Source organism: Pelodiscus sinensis, chromosome 18, assembly GCF_049634645.1.
Source record: "Pelodiscus sinensis isolate JC-2024 chromosome 18, ASM4963464v1, whole genome shotgun sequence".
In the NCBI taxonomy this organism is placed as follows: domain Eukaryota; kingdom Metazoa; phylum Chordata; order Testudines; family Trionychidae; genus Pelodiscus; species Pelodiscus sinensis.
The window spans coordinates 21,838,667-21,851,642 of NC_134728.1; the positions used below are offsets into that span (position 1 = coordinate 21,838,667).

At 42.9% G+C, this 12,976-nt stretch overlaps 1 protein-coding gene across 6 annotated transcripts in view; it reads right to left on the reverse strand.

Moving 5' to 3' along the window:
* The window catches only part of NCOA3 (nuclear receptor coactivator 3), a 182,331-nt gene extending 169,363 nt beyond the window's left edge, over positions 1 to 12,968 (reverse strand). For 4 of the 6 annotated variants that reach the window (XM_075901559.1, XM_075901554.1, XM_075901553.1 and 1 more), the window contains exon 1: positions 12,831 to 12,968. The gene's annotated coding sequence lies outside the window, so the exon portion shown is untranslated. Of the gene's footprint in view, positions 1 to 12,329; positions 12,691 to 12,830 lie in introns of those variants that run through there. The other 2 variants (XM_075901558.1, XM_075901557.1) reach the window with 2 other exon arrangements.
* Positions 12,969 to 12,976: the final 8 nt, after the last annotated feature.

Below are 12,976 nucleotides of genomic sequence, written 5' to 3' on the forward strand. Positions count from 1 at the left end.
CTGTGGTTCCTTTTCCTATCTCTCTTCCCATGAAGGAGTTATAAGGCCATGACCTCAAAGTGTATTTTTTTATGAGTCTTAGAAAATTTCCACTGCTTTAGACAGATCTATAAAAATTTCCCAAACACAAAAGCCCAACCAGCTGAAGAGTTCTGACTTTATAGAACCCATAATGTAAACAAGTTTTGTTGAGATAAAAGTATCACCAATAGCAATAAAAACACAGAGAATATGAACCAGAATGAGAAGTGTTACAGACATTTTGAAATACACCACATTGGGAGGGAAGATAGTAGTTAGGGATTTGAAGTCCAGATAAGTACAGTATATTTAACGGATTTCCAAATGGTTTCCAGCCCAGCTATACATGTGATAATAGAACCCTTGGAAGTGCACCACATTAGTACAGCTATGTACAGAAAAACAAATCCTGAATACAGCAAACCACTCAACATAATGAAGTCTTCTAGTTCAGCCCTGAATATTCTTCTTTAATAAATAAGGGCATACTCGTTATATTTAGGGAAGATAAGCAAGAGGGTAACTGTATGTAAAGATCTGCTTTGGACTGCATTTCCCTTAGTTTGGAGCCATACTTTACTAAGACGACCCAGTCGAACAAATATAACATTAGACCAAATAAAAAAATAAAAATAAAATTCTTAATTATGTTCTTAAGACTGAAATTCCAGATGAAGGGTTTTAAACAAGCCTTAACATAAATAGCTGTATGTCACTGATTTACAAATGAAGAAAGCAGTATATCAATAGATGACAACATGTATTATTTAGATGCTAGTATCTCACCTCAGGAAAAAAAAAACCTCTCAAATATGTAATGCAGAAGGCTACTGAGTAACAAAACGGTGAGAAATCATCCTGGAGAATCTGGTTCCTTCAGAATTATTCCCTCCAGGCACTGAACTCAAAACAAAAGTGCTAGTGTACTCTAAATCAAGCAAGAGCCAGGGCAGCAGAGACTGGGGACGAAGAGGCCAACTGAAAAGTGAGAAACAACCCCAGGTAAAAAAAAACATTTGATCATTGTTTGATGCAGTGTCCCTTGTCAACATTTTGAACTCTTAAAGAGCTATTTGAGGTAAGTGACCACAGCATAGCTTGGGCACAGTTTTGGAGTGATGAGAAATGAGGAGTCCAACCCTGTACACTTAAGCAGGGCCAAGTACACCTAGATCAACCCTGACAACTTTATCTACTTTATCTTTCTTTGGAAAATTGACAGCTCAGGTGTGTAGTGCGATTAATTTGTCCTCTGCTAACGACACAACTCCCAGGAAAGAAAAATACTTTTAAACTATTAACAACAACTACAAATACTGAAAAGGGCACAACACTTTCATGTTATCTAATTTAAGATTACTATGTCTACAGTTAGGTTATTTATTAAAAATGCAGCATCATTACTTTATGGTGTACAATTTTAATCTTTTCAGTATTCATATTATACTCTTCCTGAAATTGCCTTTCTGCAATCGCTAAATAAACAATGTCAACATTAAATATTCTCAAATCCTTGCCAACTCAATGGTTTAGAGAAATACAGCATTGTATGACCAGTCCTGGATGTCATAGAAATTAAACTTTGTATGACACACTTCTATCAAGTTATTTCACAAGTCATCTTGCCACCAAGCTTTTCAAGTTGAATCCACACTGGAAGCGGCACTTTACACGCTATCTAACATGCCTGAAGTCAATTGAATAGTCATGTAACCACATGAAATTTTAGTGGTTACACGATTATTTGATAGTCCCCAGGGATGGGCCAGCAGCAATAGCAGACCAGCAGCCACTGCGCTCCCTGCCCCTCTCCTAGAGAGTTCCTGCCACCCTGAGGAGCAGCCTCTATCCATGGCGAGCCCGGGCCACTGTGACCAGCATGCTGCTGCCTCAAAGGGAGGGGAAGTAGGCAGGTGGTACTGGGGGAGCACAGCTAGTGCTGGGGGAGGAACTGGCTTTTAAGCTTACTCTCCCCACACCCAGCACCAACTCCTGCCTGCTCCCTTTACCCTCCATGCTGCTGCCTCTATCAGAAGCAGGAGTTGGGGGACAGATGGATCTGGTGCTCGTGGGAAGCTGGCTTTTAAACTAGCTTCTTGTGAGCAATGGTTTCTCCCCTTGCTGTCTCTATCAATCAGTGGGGGGGGGGGGGGAGTGTACGTAGTCAACAAGATTAACTAATAAGCCCAGTCTTATCAGTTAGTTGCCTAACTGTATACACATTGACATCCCTACTTGACTTAATACCATTCCAGCTTAGCTCATTCACCATTTGGTCAGTGTGACCGACCAACAGAGCTTTATACCCAGCAGCAGTTGGTCCTCTCCAGACCTCAAGAGCTATTTGACAAGTAGTTCTTGCTACAATTTTCCCCTCAACGTAAAGTTTAAGAAGTTATGCCAGTTAGAATATAAAGAAAATCTGCTTCTGACATAAGCAGATCTTACAGAAATTTAGAAAGCCTATTTATTGTATTTGCATAATCATGTATTTGTGAAGTTATAAAATAATATTAGATGGCCCTGCAGGCCCAACTATATTTGCAGGCGTTATCAATTACACTTTGAATTACGTGCTTTCAGTAACCTACCGCCTGAAGAAGGTGAGTAGCTTTTATGTTATTAATTCTACTTAGCTAGAATGTAAAGCACTAACAACCATTGCCTTCGAGGTCCTCAGCACCCTGCGGGAGATAAAGCCCATCAGGGGATTTGGGTGTGGGGAGATCCAAAGACAGGTGGTTCAGTGGGGTGTTCCAGGTTTAAGGTGAGTGGGGCTTGTTGAGAGCTGAGACATAGGTGTTGAAGCTCAGCAGAAAAGTCTGGGTGCAAGGGGGTCTGGCAGATGATCAAACAGCTCTATGTACAGCGATTACTACATAGATTGCTGAGGAGCAATGGGTTGCAGAAAGTATGTGTGGAGGGGGATTTACTGATCTTCCCCCAGCCAGGTGAAAAATCTTGGAGCAAATCTGAGAGCTCCAGATGCTATGCAGGATCTCTTCCCCAGCCTAGCCAGAAATAGCAGTTGTGCCCAGTGCTGAATAGTAGCCACCAGCTAGGTCTTCCCTAATCTCACCCCATGCCCCACAGTGATTTCCCTATTTGTTGCACGCCCAGGGCAGCCAAAACTGCTGGGGAAGGTCACATGACCACTCTTATGGCTTCCCTTTGCTTTCCAGTTTTCTGCAAAGTAACAAATCGGGGGTGGGGGGGTAAATTTTGGGCATGAACAGTGGTGCAGAGTTGCCCTAGCAACAACTCCTCCAAGTTTCCTGCCCATAACTCAGCCACTGTTCTTAGGAATTTTATTTTGTTTTCAATGGTAAATTTAAGTATTCATTCTCTAGGTACATAAAACAGTTACTGAAACTACTAAGTCCAAGTAACAAGTGGAGAAAACCCATCCACCCTATGTACATGCATTAAACAATAGGTCAACAGCTACTGACCAAAAAAAAAAAAAAAAAAAAAAAATCTAGAGAGCTCCCCTGAAATGTAAACTTTGATTCACATTTTTAGAAACCTTCAGAGTTCAGTTCTCATTACTCTTAGGATTGGTGAACTTCCAGAACAGTGCTTGAACTATCTTGAAATTCCCTCTAAGATTTCCTTTTCTTTGTTGGAAATCATTCTTTTAAGGTAGTTTTTCTAAGGAGCTTGCTAAGTCACCATATTCAATAATAAATCCCTAGTGTTGACTAACAATTCTCAGAATTCTGAGACTCAATATGTGGCTAAGGTTTTTCACTAGGGATGTGATAGTGCTGTGGTGTCCAACATGCAAGCCACTAGCCACATGCGGCTATTTGGTCAGTGGAGTGTGGCTAGCTTGCTGTAGCTGTCGCCACTATATTGGCTACCACTTCAGAACTGGTTGGACACCATGGTAACAGTGTATATGTTTAAACGGTTAACCAATGAGCCTGGACTCATCAGTTAACCTTCATGGTTACATGCAACACCCCCACCCCACCCCCTATATAAACACACACACACGCACACGCCTCTACCTCTGTATCAGAGGCAGAAGAGCAGGGGACGGGGTGGGGAGAGAGCAAAGCAGAGGAGCAGGTGGGAGCCCGCTTTTAAGCAGGCACCCCGCAATCTGCATATCCCCCCACACTGCTGCAAGCTGACTCCTCACGCCCCCCCACCTGCCACCCTTGGCTGCTGCCTCTATCAGAGGGAGCAGCATGTGTGGGGGGAGGGGGCACGAGATAAGAGAACAGGTGGCTCTATGCGGCTGTTTTAAGCTGGCACCCCCTGAGCACCAGCTCCTGCCTCTACAGGGGGCAGAAGGGGAGAGCAGGCATCTCTTCAGGAGCACCATGCACTGGAAGTCAGCTTAAAAGCCAGCTCCCTCCTCGCACCTTCCCCCCCCACCTCTGATTCAGAGACAGCGGGGGAGAAGTCCACGTAGTTATTAGAATTAATGGTACACCAATGGCTATTAGCCAGCATGGGTAGGAATGGTGTCTCTAGCCTTGGTTTGTCTGGAAATGGGTGACAAGAGAGGGATCATGTGAGGATTACCTGGTGTGTTCCCTCCCTCTGGGGTATCTGGTATTGGCTACTGACGGCAAACAGGATACTGGGCTAGATGGACTTTGTCTGACCCAGTATGGTCTCGCTTATGTTAACCAATAAGCCCAGGATTATTGGTTTGTCATGTCAACAACTACATGACAACATTCCTATTCTATAGTTCTATCCCTTGCCCACTTCTGCCTTTTCAAATAAGCTTCAGAGGTACACATCACTAAGCCATAATATAAAACATCACCATAGACAATGGAAAAAAACTCACTGCCCAGAATGAGTAAGTAATTTTATTCAGACAGCTCATTACCTTCTAAAGATATGGGTTCATAAAATATGGATATTACAATAAAGTCTTTTCTACATTAGGGGCTTGTCTATGCTTAAAAACGTGGAGCAGTACAGTGCCATTGTAATATTTCCGTGAAGACACTACCTATGCTGATGAGAAGGATTCTCCCATCAGCGTAGATAGCTCACCTGCCTGAGAGGCAGTCACTAGGTCCACAGGAGAATACTCTGATCAACTCTGACTGGATGCAGAGGGATTACACAGCTCTCCCCATCAATGTTGTGTACAATAAGCACAAATCTCACTTCATGCACCCTTACTTTGTGTGTGTTACATTAGTAATACCAAGAAGAAGAAAACTGTACAGATTTTTCCCTGCACATTGGAAAAATTTCTGTTCTCTTACTGAGCTTACGCATGTACTATAAAGCAGTCTCTACAAGCACCACACCATTATAACCATCTACTCTGCCTACTACAGAAAAAGGACTACACCATCCAATTTTATGTTTAAGAATTGGGTTAGGTTTCTGTATTGGGGAAAAAAGACTGGTCTTATCTTCACTCCATAAAGAGTGTTTTCTATGAATGTTAGTGTTATGCAACATCACTGGTGTGGGTTGTGCATGGCAGAAGTCACAAATTCTCCTATATGAGGGAGTTTGTTCTGAGGGTCACACATGCACCCAGTAAGGATGTAAAGGACTACTCAACTATCCAATAGTCGACAGGACAATCGACTAGTCGCTCCCCACCCCTTGGTGCCTCTATCAGAGAGGCAGGGGAAGGGGGGCAAGAAGAGGGGGGTACTTAAAAGCAGCAGCACTGCATGGAGCCCAGGGTCAGCTGCTCCATGCAGTGCTGCTGCTTTGAAATGCAGGGAGGAGCCGAGGATCAGCTCGGGACTCCACAGCTGACCCCATGTTCCAGCAGAGTGCCAGTTTTGAAACTTACAAGAGTCCCCAGCAGTGCTTATCAACTAGTTGAGTAGTCGATGGAAATTTCATTGATTACTCAATTAGTAAATTAATCATTAATTAACATACCTAGCACCCACATCAAATCCACATTTGGACCATCATTTTTTCCACATGATACACTAGATGGGTCCACAAAAAAGTGAGAATACCAAATCTTTAGTAAACAAGTAGTTCTCAGCCACTGGTATACATACCTCGGGGTATGCAGAGCTATTCCAGGGGGTACATCAACTCATCTAAATATTTGCCTTGCTTGACTACATAAAAATCACTAAATCAACACAAACTGAAACTTCATATGATTTGTTTATACAGGTCTCTATATACATCAGACTGAACTGCAGATATAAAATCAATTGGAAAACGTAATTCTAAAGTGAGAAAATAACAGTCTGCTGTAGGGATGCAAAATCCAATTTAATCAGTTAACTATTTAACCAGGATTCAGTTGCACCCCCCAGCCAGGAGAGCACCCTGCCCTTTCACCCTCCTGCAGCTCCAGCAGGGCCAGCAGTTAAACCAGGGATGAGGAACTCTTTTTTAGATTGGGTGAAACTAAGCCACAGAAAAATCATTTGGGGGCCACACAAGTAAAAAACCCTCACTGTGGCATCTAAGGAGAAAGACACTCCCCCCTACACACCAAAGCCTAGAGGGGCCCAGCACAGTAGATTGTGTGCTCCAGCTTCATAGAGGGCAATGGGGGGCAGGGAGTGGAGTAACAGCCCCTCCTCCCCCCCAATGCTGGGTTGGAAGCCTTAGCCTCAGGGGCCAGATCCAGACAAGTGGGGGAAGGGGAGGCACGCTGCATCTAGCACCCAGGGCCTGAGGTTCTTCACTCCTGAGTTTAAACTATTGCTTATGCAAATCAGACGGGGTGTAAGTAAGGTGGAACTTTGAGTACCCATGATGCATCAGATTCTTGAAAGAAACATAGTAGTCTGGAACTGCTGAGAGCCCCAGTATTTGTTCTTGGTAGTCTCTCTGGCCAGGGAAGTATAAAAGTCACACCTGCTCTGCCTCCAAGCTATGAGTTGACTGGCCATACAGAGAGATTGGCAAGACTAGTACAGCCTAAATATTAAGAAGTTGGTCTTCTTAAAACACTGAATATATTTTTCCTACCCTAAAAACCAGCTCCTTAAGCCAAACATATTTGCACTATGGATGTAAAATCCCATTCAGTCAGTCAACTGGTTAAACGTCATGTTGAACCAGGCAACTGATTTGGCAAGATCTCTCAGCTGGCAGCCCCGTAGGGCTAACTGGTAAGCATCACCCAGTATGGTGATGCTTACCCTGGACCTTACTGGGTGATGCTTACCCTGGAACTTATTAACCATTCACATCCCTATTAACAGTTTCATCAACTACTCAATTAGCTGATTAAACACAATTTCACATCCTAATTTGTACCCTTCCACAAATGCACAGCAAAATAAGCCAGCATAGCAAGTCCTATGTTACCTGGAGAAGAATGCCCTGTACCATAAAGCATTCTAGGTCAAAACGATAGTTCCACAAAGCCAGTTCCAGCCAGCAGATGATAGTGCTACTACTCTCAGAACTAGCAAGATGGAAAAAATGGCATTCCACCTCTCTTCAACCCTTTTAGTTTCCTGTATAACTGTTGATCCGTAGTTATTCAAGAAACAGGGGAGACCAAGATGTAAAGGTAATTTTATTGAAAATGTTAGTATGTACATTTAAAAACAAATGAAACTATTCTAAGGGCAGTCTGAGTTTCAAATACAGCAACACAAAAGAGTTCCTTCTCTGCTGAATAATTTAAAATATTTTTATTGTCTGCTGGCCAACCACCACACCCCCATGTGATTTTTTTCAGACACCTTGTCAATGAACTACTGAAAAGCCTTCCCTTCATATTAATATTTATTCTCGATTCAGATTCATCAAGAAAAAAAAGATTACATAAAGACAGCCACACTCAGACCAAAGGTACATCTAACCCAGTGTCCTATCTTGCAGTAGTAGCCAATGCCAGGTGCCCCAGAGGGGACTGAACAGAATGGGCAATCAAGTGATCCGTTCGCTGTTGTCAACTGCCGCCTTCTGGCAAACAGAGGCTAGGGAAACCATTCTAGCTATCAGCCATTCCTATGCCTATCTTCTGTGAACTTATGTAGTAGTTCTTTGAATGCTGTTATCTTCACCTTCATAATATCTTCTGGCAAGGAGTTGCAAAGATTAACTATGCATTACTTTTTTTTTTTAAAACCATCCTTTTGTTTAAATCTGTTGCCTATTAATTTCTTTTGATGACCCCTACTTGATTATTGGTAACACCACTTGAACCTCTAATCCTGCATTCATGGGACCTGACTGGTGCCAAACCAGAGAATTTGCCAAACTGTGGGAAGTCATTGCCTAGCAACATTACCAGGGCTTGACAAATAATACAACCTACTCACCCCAGGCGAGTAGATTGTAACCCAGACGAGCCGGGTTTGGGCGATCTGCACATGCACAGATTGCCGGACAGCGCGGCTGGCGAGCCCTGAACATTACCAATACGTCCACTTCTTACTGGGCTCAGACTTCTAGTGGTAAATCAGAGCTAAATAGCACAGAACTCTGAGAGCCAGGACTGGTGGCTGTAAACAAATTTTATGGGACCACAAACTTGGCCACACCAATGATAATTGGACGTTCAGCTAACTAAAAACATACCCACCACAGATATTGCTGGAACAAAAAGTGTCAGACTAGAGAAGTTCAACCTGTAGTCACAGCTGCCATTGAAGGGTGCTTTTTTGTGTTACTGTCACTTTGCTTCTTCAGCCTAGTTGCTCCACTATTAGCTTAGAATGCAGTCTTCTGCTGCCCAAAAGAACAGAGATCCAACTTGCAAGCCAAAAAACCTTGGCTTTAGGTATACCAGCAATCTTTCAATCTTGCCCTATGCTTTTTCCGTCATTTACCCCACAGCATGCCTCTGGTAAGGCAAGGCAAAGCTGCCATACAGTTTAGACATGTAGACAAGTCCCACCGGAGACTTGTTTAGGACAACTGCCTTTTCATGATCTAGAACAACTTTGAACCTAAATAATTGTTTAACGGATAATAAAAATATTCAACATTTTGTGGGAAAGGATTAAATTCAGCCTTTAAGAACTAGAAAACAAGATTTTACAAATTAAATTTAAGGCCATTTGAAGAGTTAAGTCATACCATTACCCATGCTTAGTGATATTCTTTAAGAGACCAATAGATGACAATAAGAATCTTTGAAGGGTAGTGATATATATGCAAGTTAGTGAAAATAGTTTCATAATCACAAATAACTTGTTTAACTAGTATAATAGATTTTAAAATCTTGAAATTTCACAATGCAGAAATTTATGTATTATGCTTCTTGACATGCATACTAAATTCAAGAAAACTTAACTATTAGAGATGTTAGCATGTAGCCATTTACACAATTAACCAATAAGCCTGGGTTTATTGGTTAATTGTAACAGTTACAACCCCCAAGAGAGAAGGCAGGAGCCAGTGCCCATGGGGAATCAGCTACCCATGAGCACCTGCTCCTGTGGAGTCACCTGCTGCCTCTGATACAGAGGCAGCAGCAGGCTGAAAGGGGGAGCAGGAGCTGATATTAGCAGGGGGGCCAGCTTGAAAGCTGTCTCTCCCATGTTCTGCCTTTAGCAGAGCCACCTGTCTCTCACCTCCTCCCCCCTCCTCCACTGCTGCCTCTGATAGAGAGGCAGCAGCACAGGGGGAGGACAGGATAGATGAGAGCTGGTACATGCGGGAAGCAGCTTTCAAGCCAGCTCTCAGAGCACTGGCTCCCTCCTTCTCTTCCTCACTGCCGTGTAAACGTGTAACCGCTGCAAAAATCCAGCGGTTACACATTTACACAAATACATGTTAGTTATTAGGGATGTTAAGCACACAGAATGACTACTAATAGTTAACATTGAAACAATTTCTTCAATAAATTATTTTTAACACTACACTACTTAAATTGGAATTAAGCTTATTAATTTTGTTTGTTTAAAAAATTGTAACAGTCATAGAATTACACAAGTAAAAATTCATTCTTGAAATATTCTTCCATTTTAAATTAAGCAAGATAGCAAATGGAAAGGAAAGATTTGGAGAGAACCGTGTAAGCTAAGTGGGGAAAAAAGCCATTCAATGCACCTTTGCTTCATTATTTTTAATATAACGTGTGGCAGACATCTGATGTATGAGATGAAATTGGTAATTTTATATATAATGTTAGATTTCAGGGTTGCACCTCAATATACCATTAAAGTTAAAATCATTGAGATTTTTAAGTGTACAAAATATTGAACAGGAAGGTCCTATCAATGAGGATTTTCCACAGAAATCATCTTTAAGGCTTGTAAACTATCTCCAGTATTTTTCCAGTTTAATACATTTTGTTTCCTTCATGGGCCTTTGTGTCTCTCTCCCTCCTCCCCCTTTTAATATTAAACATTTGCAATAAAATTTCTCCTGCAGCATATACAATGTGTGATGCAGGGTATTTTGCAATCATAACATCTTAGCTTCTGCTCATTTAAATGCAGAACCTGAAGCAGTCTCCAGTGTCAGACTGTAGTATCCTACATCATCTTACATAAAAATAGTTTAAGTGTGTCTTCCTTCCATGAAATCTCAGTTTGTTTTCTAAAAGAGCAGTAACAAAGACCAGTTAGATAAAAATGTATCTTGTAAAGTTCTCTTAATCATTGTAACGGTAAAAAAGTAAGGTTTTTTTTATAATGTTATACTGTGGTCGCATTTTCTTTCATCTCCCACTCTGAATTTTGTCTTAGCTGTATGGTAAATGTCAGATAAGTGATATGCTCTGAAAACACTAGCATACAGCACAAATTTCTAAATTAATATTACCACAGGCAGTATGCAATATAGGCAGTATGCACTATATTTTTCTATTAAAACAGAAACCTAAAACTTCAAGATAAAGCAAGACTGGACGCAATACTTGAGTTTATGCACTAAGTAGCTTGTTTACTGTTCAATACTACACATTTCTCTTAACAAGAACAGGCATGCTGTTTGAGAGAGCTTCCTAGAAGATTTTTTTTTTGGGGGGGGGGGGGTTAAGTCTACCACCGTCTGTCTCATCTGCAACACAATACTACTGCAGTGAAGATGCTGGTGTTTAGCTTCTTGTTGCTTTACAGGAACAGAAAAAAATGTTTTATTATTGCTAGGGATATTAAAATGTGTGTATTTACATGCCCTCCCTTCTCCCCCATGCTGCTGTAAGCCAGTTCCCCAGACATACCTGCTCTCGCCTGCCAGTGCCCCCCATCCCACAGCTCATTGGTTAGCCAAGTACATTATTACATCCCTAATTACTGTAGTAAAGGGACTGAATGGTACCCAAAAGCTAAAATGACAGATAAACAACAATCCATCACTAATTGACTATTTCTAGTAAAAGTCTTTTTTACATCTTCTAAACAATATATATTTACCTCAGAAAGAAAACATCATGTAACTAGCACAAAGACACCATCAGTACTAAATAAATGTTTTAACATTAAAATTATCTTAAAATGTATGATCAATTTTTTTTTAATTTGTTCAATCTGAAGTTTTTGGGATAAAGGTACTATAGATCATTCCCTGCAAATCCATGAATATCAACTCTATAGCCACATCAGTGGATGTGGATATATCTGCAGCTCATTTTTGTGGGTACAATACAAATTTTCTATCTAAAACCCTACAAATGTGACAACATGCATGGTTATATACATCTTAGAAGTCAGAATGAATATCTGTGGCTCATTTTTGCAGATACATACACAGATGCAAATTTTTTATCAGTGCAGGGCTAACTATAAAAAGCTGTATTGTCGCTCAAAATTCTAAACACTTGTCCACTTCATAGATCCACTTCAATTTTAGCCAGGATGCCATTTTCTTTCTGCATGAACTTTTAGACAAAGTAGCTGTGATTAAACTATTAGAAATTCAGTGTAAGAGGAAAGCAGGAGCCATTTGAATTAACAAAAATAGCTTCAAATGCTATTTTAATTGACGAGTTGGCAGAGTGGAGTGGGGGTGCTCTCAGAAGTAACCACTCCCACCAGTGAAAAGCAGCTATAAGACTAGGGAAGCACAGAATGAGTAAGGCATTAGAATTATTTCAGCCGCTGACTGCACCCTACAGATCGAAGCACACCCTTAGCCTCCACCACCACCGCCCCCTTGGCCTTACATTACACTGTTACCGCACGCCACCGGAAGCTAGCTCTTGCCTCCATCTCCACACTACTTTCACCATGCTCGGGAAGCAGAAGAGGACAAGACGACACACACGGAAATCAGCCCAGATTGCCAATCCCTCCCAGCCATTCCCCCGTTTCCCGAGAGATCACGACTAGGAACCACGCCTAAACCTTACCAAATCAAGCGTTTGCTTTTAGAGCATTTCCTATACAGACGGATCCCCGACACCCCCCGCTATCCCATTCATCCCAATGTACCTCAAATAATTCACCGCCCCGGCCCCTCAGCGGACGGGGAAGAGCAGAAAATCCCCGGCACTCGCGTTGCTTCGCTCGGCGCCTCAAGGACCTCCACCCACACTGCCAGGCCCGGGAGCGTACCTGACAAGCGACAGGGACTCGGGCAGCCCTTTCACCTCCGCGCCCCGCGCACAGCCTCCATGCTGGCGCAGGGAGAGCCCGGCCACTCAGCCCTCAAACTTCTCCCGGCAAGGGGAGGGAAAGAGCCCTGGGAGCCGGGCGTGCCACAACCCCTCAGCTCCACCTCCCACCCCCACAGCCGACGGGCACCCTCTACCTCAGCCTAGCAAGGGACGGTCAATACAGCGGACAGGGACACCCCTCAGACCCTCGCCCCCGTACTGTTACCTCCCTCACAAGCAGCTCCTCTTCCCGCCCCTCCCCCCCCCCGAAAGCGGGAGAAAGAGCTAGCACACGGCTCCCCGCCCCCACCAAGAAAAGAAGCCACAGCTCGCTCACCTCCCCGCGCCCCCCGACACTCAGCTCTTCGCCGCCATTTTCCGCCCTGCCTGAGTTTAAATAGGAACCAGCCTCTCCGATAGCCGCCGCCAGCCCCAGCCGAAGTCAGCCCGGCCAGCGCGGGACATGATGGGAGGTGTAGTTCC